This window comes from Triticum aestivum, chromosome 4B (genome assembly GCF_018294505.1).
Source record: "Triticum aestivum cultivar Chinese Spring chromosome 4B, IWGSC CS RefSeq v2.1, whole genome shotgun sequence".
Taxonomy (NCBI): domain Eukaryota; kingdom Viridiplantae; phylum Streptophyta; class Magnoliopsida; order Poales; family Poaceae; genus Triticum; species Triticum aestivum.
In genome coordinates, this window is record NC_057804.1 from 21,765,976 (window position 1) to 21,775,391 (window position 9,416).

The 9,416-nt window shown below is 48.2% G+C and overlaps 1 long non-coding RNA gene across 2 annotated transcripts; it reads right to left on the reverse strand.

The window, feature by feature from the left end:
• Positions 1–622: 622 nt before the first annotated feature.
• Positions 623–3,364, reverse strand: LOC123094257 (uncharacterized). Of its 2 annotated transcripts, none has more exons than XR_006445778.1 (3): positions 3,316–3,357; positions 3,026–3,208; positions 623–879 (listed from the first exon to the last, which is right to left on the reverse strand). It is a non-coding gene; the product is annotated as an uncharacterized lncRNA (long non-coding RNA). The 2 variants fall into 2 exon arrangements; XR_006445779.1 differs by having other exon boundaries at positions 628–879; positions 3,026–3,101; positions 3,316–3,364.
• Between the last annotated feature and the right edge of the window lie 6,052 nt (positions 3,365–9,416).

Here is a 9,416-nt window from a genome sequence, read left to right on the forward strand (position 1 = left end):
AGGGGGAAAGGAGTTTCCTTCTGCTAGTCGACGACCCTCTCTGTCTCCACTTCCTTCCTTTTATCTTCAGCTGCCGTGGCACTCCTCTGTCTCTCTCCAGCCCTCCAGGCTCCAGCAGGCGGGAGCGACGAGAGGCCTTGGGCCTCCTCCCTGGGTTGGGTCGTTGCATAACACTCCACCTCTTGAAATTCGTCAGGAACCTCCTCATCGGCCTCTTCTTCAACATCTCCGCCGTACGATAGATACTGAAAGGCCGTTTTTCATAGGCATGTGTCAAAAAGAGTAACGAGAAATTCATGTTTTTAAAACCCACAAATATTTTTTTTAATTCGCAAAAAAAACGACTAGAAAACTATAGCCTTTTTTTTCACAGGAGGTTGCAAGAAAAATACTCCCTCTGTAAAGAAATATAGAGCATTTAGATCACTGCTTTAGTGATCTAAACACTCTTATATTTATATTTATTTTTTTATGGAGGGAGTACTACTTGCGAGCGGGGAGGATGAGAAGCACTACTGTGTGCGTCGTGTCTCGCTACGCTACCTAGAACCAACCTGCTTAGCACTAGCTCTCCTTCACTGGAGAGCAGTTTCAATCAAATTAATAAAAGCTACCTTCCGACTCAAGGATCTAAGCACGTTTAAATCGGAGAGAGAGAGAGAGAAAGAAAAAAGGAATCAGCATAGAACCATACGTGACCGAACAGAGAGATGAGAGACGTGGAGGGTACCTTCCATGGCATCGGCGCTGGTAGGCTCGGAGCAGACACGCGGAACCCAAAAAGGAGGCTCCTCTCTACTGGTGGAGAAGGAGCAGACCTCAAGCTTCCTTTGGCTGTTGGTGTCGTCCCGGTCGCTGGCCGTTGTACCTCCTACCTGCCTACAGAGATGAAACAGGTGTCAGAGAGAGCAGAAGAAGACGAGGAGGAACATAAAAATTCATTCTTTATCATGATAGGAGCATAACACTAAAGTAGCTAGCTAGCTAGCTACTCCCTCCATCCGGGTTTAAAGGGCCTCCTGGCCACGAAGCCCCGTCCGAAAATGTAAGGCCGCACACACCAAACCTGCTCCAATAGCAGCATTTTTCCGGTCCCTATTCCTATGCGGTGCCTTGTTAACCGAGTGAGCAGTTATGAGCCATGCATGCAAGCCAGTGCATGCGGTCGTTTGCCTGCGAGCCGCCCCATGCAATGCCTTGTTTCCTGCGTCGGCTGTTTATTACGGTTGCATGCGCATGTAAGGTGCCGCGGCTCATTAATTTAGCATCTACTTTAAACTAGAGGAGAGCCTGCTAATTGGCCAATTTCAGCTCTAATTTTCAAGCGTTTGCTTTCTAGCACTGCCTTGGTCCTATCAAAGTGGTCTTTGGGCCTAATAAACCCGGACGGAGGTAGTAGCTAGCTATGAAGTACTCTAAATACTAAATCATGTGGATCTCATCCTTGACAAACATATGTATAGAAGAGACGTCTTGTATTTAATATAAGTAAATAGCTGCAGACACTTTGATGCAGCAGCCACTTTGAGCCATCTTTGTAAGACTGGAAACTAACGTTGTCTATGCCTGTAAGTAGCAGTTGGTCAGATTTCATGGCCAACTAACTATGATTTGTGGCAAGAAAGCTAAGCTTCCAGTTTAACAACCAATCAGCCTTCAGTAGCACTCTAATGAAATATGTGGCAGACTCAAGCAAATCCGAATAGTAGAGTACTACCTCCGTCCCAAAGTACTTGTCGCTCAAATGAATGTATCTAGATGTATTTCAATGCTAGATACATCCATCTGAGCGAAAAGTAATTCCGGACAGAGGGCGTATTCTATTATGCATAGCCAGTGCTAAGAATTGAAGTGTTTCACAGTAATGCCTTTCAAATGGCTGATTAGTCGGAAATGGTAAAGTAACTGTAGATCTCCCATTATTAAATCATATGCACTGTGATAAGAGCCGGAAGTATCCTATTATGCTTCGCAAGTGTTACAGGCTTAAAAGATTAAGCATTTTACAGTAATGTATGCTCCTACTGCCTCTCAAATGGTTAATTAACCAGAGGAGTCCAGCATTGCAACTGACTGGAGATTACTTTGTATGAGTAACAACAAGAGCACCCTCCTCAGCTAAAGGATGGTTTCTTCGAAATAAGCTAAGTGGATGGTTATCCTGTTCTTGTACTATGAAACTTGAAGATTGGGCATGTAGATAAGGAAATTGAGTATTTTTTATTTCTTATATAATAATTTAGCCTACAACACTATGGCGTGGTTAGAACAAAAGCAAAACCTTTAGGTTGGTGCAAAATTCACTATGCCGTAGACAGATAGAGCACATGAGCAAGAGCAGAGAGAGTAACCTTGACGAAATCTGAAACTATATGCGTTGAGTCAGAACGATAGGCAACAACAATCAGGTAGCACTCCAGGATTTCTTAATTTTGCAACTTACATCTAGCACTAGTAGATGGGCTGATGAACCAGAGCACTTGTCAACATCAGGTAACAAGCATGTGCAACTTATCATCGCATGAAAATAGAAGGTTCTTAAACTGAAGAAGAGCAATTTCGATCGAATATTACCTTATGACCCAAGGCAAATCCGAATAGTACAGTATTATAGTGTGCCTTTCAAATGGCCGATTAGTCGGAAATGGTAAAGTAACTGCAGATCTCCCATTATTAAATTGTTTGCAGCGTGATAAGAGCCAAAAGTATCATGTTATGCTTGGTAAGTGTTACACAGTTAAAAGCTTAAACATTTCACAGTAATGTATGCTCCTACTGCCTCTCAAATGGCTAATTAACCAGAGAGGGCTATCAACCTGCAGGTTTCCCATTACTGAATTGCATGCACTATTGAACTAATAGCCAACAACATTTCAAGTGACGACTGAACGTGGAGCATTTGACAAAAGTCAAGACCGACATCCAGCAATGGCACGCATAGCACAAAGGTCCAAAACTGAATCCCCTAGGACGCACGCATCTAGAACTTGAATAAAATCTTCCGCTTCTGCCGAAATTAACTCACCGTCTGATGAAGTCGATGCGGGAGACAGATCCGTGTTCCTCCCCGCCTTGTCACTCACCAACCCCACGAGCCTGACCTGCATATCCCAAACCCAAGCAACTGTAGTGAGTGCTTCCTCACTGGAAACTAGTCGTTGTAAGTACGCGTGTGAGTAGCTAGCAATTGGTCAGATTTCATGGCCAACTGCAAGGGATGATTTGTGACAAGAAAGTTAAGCTTTCAGTTTAACAACAAATCAATCAGCTTTCAGTAGTACACTAGTGAAATATTATGGGGCAGTGGCTTAGCACCTATGCGAATGCCGGGGAGGACGACAAGACGAATCGTGGCAGGATCGGAGGCATCAACATGGAAGAAGAATGGATCCCCATCATCACGAATAATCATCCCTACGCGCGTGAGGAAACGAACCGCATTAGGGAAGGGAAGGGAACCAAATCGAAACCAAACCGAAAAAAAGAAACAGAGATGGTGGCGACCTGACCCATTACTGAATTGCTTGCATTATTGAACTAACAGCCAGCAACATTTCAAGTGATAACTGAACGTGGAGCATTTGACAAAAGTCAGGACTGACATCCAGCAAGGGCAGGTGGAGCACAAAGGTCCAAACTGAATCCCCTAAGATGCATCTAGAACTTGAATAAAAAGCTTGCGCTTTGCCGAAATTAACTCACGTCTGATGAAGTCGATGTGGGAGATAGATCCGTGTTCCTCCCCGCCTTGTCACTCACCATCCCCATGAGCCTGACCTGCGTATCCCAAACCCAAGCAACCGTAGTGAGTGCTTCCTCACAGGAAAGTGGAAACTAGCGTTGTAAATATGCGTGTAAGTAGCAGTTGGTCAGATTTCGTGGCCAACTGCAAGCAATGATTTGTGGCAAGAAAGTCAAGCTTCCAGTTTAACAACAAATCAATCAGATTTCAATAGTACACTAGTGAAATATTATGGGGCAGTTGTCGGTGTCAAAACCGGCGGATCTCGGGTAGGGGGTCCCGAACTGTGCGTCAAGGTCGGATGGTAACAGGAGACAAGGGACACTTTATTTTACCCAGGTTCGGGCCCTCTCAATGGAGGTAAAACCCTACTCCTGCTTGATTAATATTGATGATATGGGTAGTACCAGAGTAGATCTACCACGAGATCAAGGAGGCTAAACCCTAGAAGCTACCCTATGGTATGATTGTCGTATGATGAAGTTGCTTGTTCTGTTGTCCTATGGACTACAACCCTCCGGTTTATATAGACACCGGATAGGGTTAGGGTTACACAGAGTCGATTACAATGGTAGGAGATCTTGAGTATCCGCATGCCTAGCTTGCCTTCCACGCCAAGGAAAGTTCCTTCCGGACACGGGACGAAGTCTTCAATCTTGTATCTTCATAGTCCTGGAGTCCGGCGAAGGTATAGTCCGGCTATCCGAACACCCCCTAATCCAGGACTCCCTCAGTAGCCCCTGAACCAGGCTTCAATGACGACGAGCCCGGCGCGCAGATTGTCTTCGGCATTGCAAGGCGGGTTCCTCCTCCAAATTCTTCAAGAAGATTGTAAACACCAAAAATAGTGTCTGACTCTGCAAAACAAGTTTCCACATATTGCCATAGAGAGAATAATTAACACAAATCAAATCTGCTGACGTATTCCGCAGTGCGTCATAACACTACGGCCAAGCTCTTTACACAAATTATTTTCACTTTTCCACCTCAGCGCGTTTAGCGAGGCGGTTTTCTTGGCACGTCTTGTCAAAGCAGAGATCGTGTGCCCTCCTTTGACGGGATTCTCATCAATACGGACGTGGGTAACCCAATCGTGCCCGTTAGCACGTTTCCTTAATTAAAGGCTAGTCCCAAACGGTCACGGGGAGGGCTCTTGGTATTCGACCTCTTATAAAGAGACCATGGCCCTACTTCTTTCTTTTACCCTCAAAACGAGTTCGCCTGTCGCCTCGAGTTCCAACACCCTAGGCTCCAGATTCCAGGCGCATCGGACCTTCGACAATGTCCGGTTTCGACCTCCAAGGCCGATGGATGCCCTCCTCCATCACGGAGGAGGACGTATTAAGGTTGAGGGAGGCTAAGTTCTTGACCAGTGAGATTTCGCACAGGTTGCCTGCTCAAGGACATGTTATTCCCAGTCCCCAGCCCGGTGAGAGAGTGGTGTTCATATCCCACTTTCTTCGGGGGTTAGGCTTCCCAATGGATCCCTTTGTGAGGGGACTGTTGTTTTATTATGGGATGGATTTTCATGACTTAGCTCCGGAGTCCATCCTCCATATCTCCTCATTCATCGTTGTGTGCGAAGCGTTCCTCCATGTTACCCCTCACTTCGGATTATGGCTCAAGACCTTCAAAGTGGAGCCGAAGATGATCGAGGGGCGACATGCAGAGTGCGGAGGCGCTATTATAAGTAAGAATGCCGATGCTCCATGGCCCGAGGGCTCTTTTCAAGAGGAGTTCGGCTTGTGGCAACAAGAGTGGTTCTATATCACCGCTCCAAAGGGCACCAAATGGGTGGCGCCTCCTGCCTTTCGCTCGGGTCCCCCACCACGGCTAGCGTCGTGGGTCAGCAAAGGGTTAGATTGGGGATTACCCAAGGACGTGCCTTTGTTGCAGGGCCGCATTAGGGATCTCTTAAAAGGAGACCTCCACCTGGTTAAAGTGACGCAGGTCATGCTGATTCGCCGAATACTGCCTGGCAAACGTCGCTCCCTTCACCTGTGGGAGTTCAATCCGGAGGGACCACGGGCTCTCCAGCATTTCATGGGCACAACACCCGCGGAGATGTATAAATTGTTCTTCGGATCACAAGCGAAGTGTCCGGATTTGACCGAAGATGCAGGCCTAAGCTGCAATCGCCCGGATTCTCAAGTAAGTAACCTTGTGCCCGGATCTGCTATCCGCATAATTATCGTAAATTTGCCCCTAAAGAGCTGTCCTTTTAAACAGGAGTGGATAGCGACAGCAAAGCTGATCAGGTGTCCGGCTCCCCTTCCCGAAACCAGGCCGGATCCCGTACTTGCCAGGATGCTGAAGATAATGCCTTTGGAGGGAAGTAAAGGGGAGGACAAGGAGACTATGGCTTCCTCGAAGGAGGCCACTCCGAAGGGAGGAAGCGACAATTCCTCTCCTAAGGGGCAGAAAAGGGCCGCCTCTGACGACCCGGAGACCATGGCCTCGAAGCGGGGGGGGGGGAATCCTTGTCAGAGGGTCCGACGCCGGGGAGCCCCTCGGCCGAACTACGCCCTCAAAGGGACCAGCTCTCCAGCGAGCCGTAAGTAGGAAAAGATTTTCCTTTTGAGAGAAATCCTTGATTTATATCTAAGAAGATTTAACCGAAATCTTACCTTGTAGTTCGGACCTCAGCCCTTCTCAGCAGAGCTCATCCTCGGGGGATCTTCTTCCGGAGATGATGGAGAGCGAGATGCCTCCCCCTTTCATACCGCCTAACGAAGCGGGCGACCTTGAGGTGTCGTCGTGAAGGGTTTCTCCGAATCCAGCAGGGGCAGGAGGTAGCCATGCGGCCCCCCAAGGTTCTCGGCGTCCGGCCTTTGAAAGAGGCCATAGGACAAGTCCGGCACCGTCTGGTGCTCGGCCGGAGGAGCTAAAGATTCTGCTGGGGCGAGCCTCTATCTCAGAGGAACACCGTGCATTGATGGGCACGGTGATTGAAAGGATTTCATCCGCAGAAAGCGGATTGCATGAGGCCGTCAAAAGTTTATTGACAGGTTTTGAGGTATGTTAAATAATGTACACTTGTGTCAATTGCGCATAAATGAGGTGCGCCCTGTGTAGATAGTAGCCCCTGAGACTCTGTGCATCGTCAAAATTGACAACGCGCAGAGGATCTTAATCCCAGGTCCTTTAAGTGGCACCTTTATATATAGGTGGCTAATTGTCCGGAGTCAAGCCGGGTTGGTGATTTTGCCGAACTGAAGCAGCAACTTGATGTGGCAGATGCCGACATCGCGCTGGTCAACAAGCGGCTTGATGATGCTCAAGGTATGTAATTCATTGGGCGGCGGCTAGTAAGAGGAGCTTTATGTCAATATCTTACCGTGTTTGTGCTTGACGCCGATGGTGCGGCCGCCGTGGAGGGTCTTAGGGCCGAACTCGCCCGAGCGAAGGAACAAGCCAGAAAAAGCGATGCGGCCGCCAGAAAAGCCCTTAAAGAGCTGAAAGCCGAACAGGCTGCCCATTGCCAAAGCAAGGAGGAGATGGCTGATATGGCCGTAAAGTTTAAAAGTGCTACTGACCGTTGCAAGCTTCTTGAAGAAGAAGGCCGGGCAAGGAAAACGGGCTTAGAGAAGGCCGTTGCTGATGCCAAGGATGCTCGCTCTGCGATGAGAGCAGCAAGGGAAGAGCTGCGTCAAGCCGGACAAATTGCGGATGGAAAGCCCTTTACGCTGCGAAGGAAATTTTGTGATTCGAAGTTCGCTCCGTTGGACCGGATGTGGAGTGTGGAGGACACCTATCTGGATTTGGCGGCGAGTGCCGCTGATGCGACCGAACACTTTCGAGATAAAAAAGATCACGAAGTGGAAAGGCTTTTCTGGTCGCAGTTCCTCAATCCAGAGCGTCCACTAGCAGTGGACGATCGCCTGGCTCAATGGGCCGAGCTGAATAGGTTGTCCGGACTCGCCATGAAGTACGTCATGGGTCATCTGTGGCCGGGGAGGTCAGAGCCGAAGAGTTATTTCAGCTTGATGCAGCAATTTCTTGACGTGGTGCCACATATCAATGCGATGAAGAGGTCAGCGTGCATAGAGGGCGCGCGGATGGCTCTTGCCCGTGTCAAGACATACTGGGCAGATATGGAGACCACCGTTGTTGCGTCTTGGGATTCGGACAAAAGCCGAGTACCCTCCGAGCACTATTTTCAGGAAGTCCTTGAAGGTGCTCGTGTAATAGAGACGCAGTGCTCGAAGGATGCTATCTTATGATAGCATATGTAATCATAAAACAGTATTTTGATAAATTGTAGTGGCATTTTTAGACTTGTGCCTTCAAGTATTAGAAAAACCTCCTGTGCGGCCGTTTTAATATATATATATATATATATATATATATATATATATATATAATCTGAAAGATTGCAGTCGTTGGCTTCAGCCCCCACGCACATAGTGCGGTGGTGCGCGCAGAAGACGCCTTTTCACACTTAACCCAACGTCTTGGTCCTACAAAGGAGGTGATAGCGCAGCGGGCTAGGCAACCGGACTATAATGCTTTAACACTTTCACTTAGCGATAGGAGCTTGACAGTGGGACTATTTAGGTAGCCCCTTAGTGGCGACTGCGCTCGCCCGAATTCGGGGCGCGTATGTGCCTGGTCGGGAAACGGCCCTTCGTCAAAGCGGAGGAATCCGATAAATTCCGATAAGTCATCGAGTGGCGACCAGTCTCACGCTACATCATGACAGTCAGTTTTCGGCTTTCTCTACTAAGGTGCTCGCCCGGCCGAACCGGGGCACAATCGCAGTAGTTCTCCTGGTGCTACCTTAGCCGATAGAGCGGAACGTAAGGTAGCCGAACTCAGGAGCCGGGCAACCCAATATTTGACCAAAGACATGATTCGGAGCTGATGCATATAATGCCAAAACTCGCGACGCCGAACACTCCCTAAGGTGTTCGGTCTTTATGAGTGCGGACGAAACAACACTCTTTATTATTTAAAAAAGCCCCTAATGTCCAGGTACGCGCAAAAATTCTGGCGTGGCCACATGCCAAGACGCCAGCCTCCTCCTTGGTTATAGAAGAGGAAACCAGGGATGTATAGCACCAAGAGACAGTAAAAAAGGTTTACGCAGGGTCTTAATCTAAAAAGAATCCTTAGGATGGGTCCCTACTGCACGTCTACGCCTGTGTCTCCATTGTGCCGTATCCTGGACGGGCGCCGCACGACGTTCATCTGTAAGAGAGAGGAACTGAATTTTAAAATGGGTCGTGCGGAACAAAAACAAAATATAAAGTAAAATATATAAAATTGAGCTTTATTGTCTCTGCATATAGCCCCTAGTACGGGGGTATATGGCCTCCAAGCCTGCGTTGATGTTGGACTTGTGGCAAACTCGTCTATTCCGGGTCCGTGGCCTTTAATGACCTATGTCGGAAAGTTTTTTGGCTGGTGAGGCCATTTTATTGTGCGGCTGTCTAAGCGGCCGCACAGTCCTCCATTTGTGGGGGAGGCATACACTAGTGCGTCCCCTTCAAAGATATGATGCCTCGTGGACCGGGCATCTTAAGCGTGAGGGATGCATAGTGCGGTATTGCGTTAAAGCGAGCGAAAGCTCCGCGTCCCAGTAGTGCTTGATAGCGACTTGAAAACGGGACGACATGGAAGGTCAGCTTTTCGCGACGGAAGTTATGGGCAGAGCCGAATATAACTTCGAGCC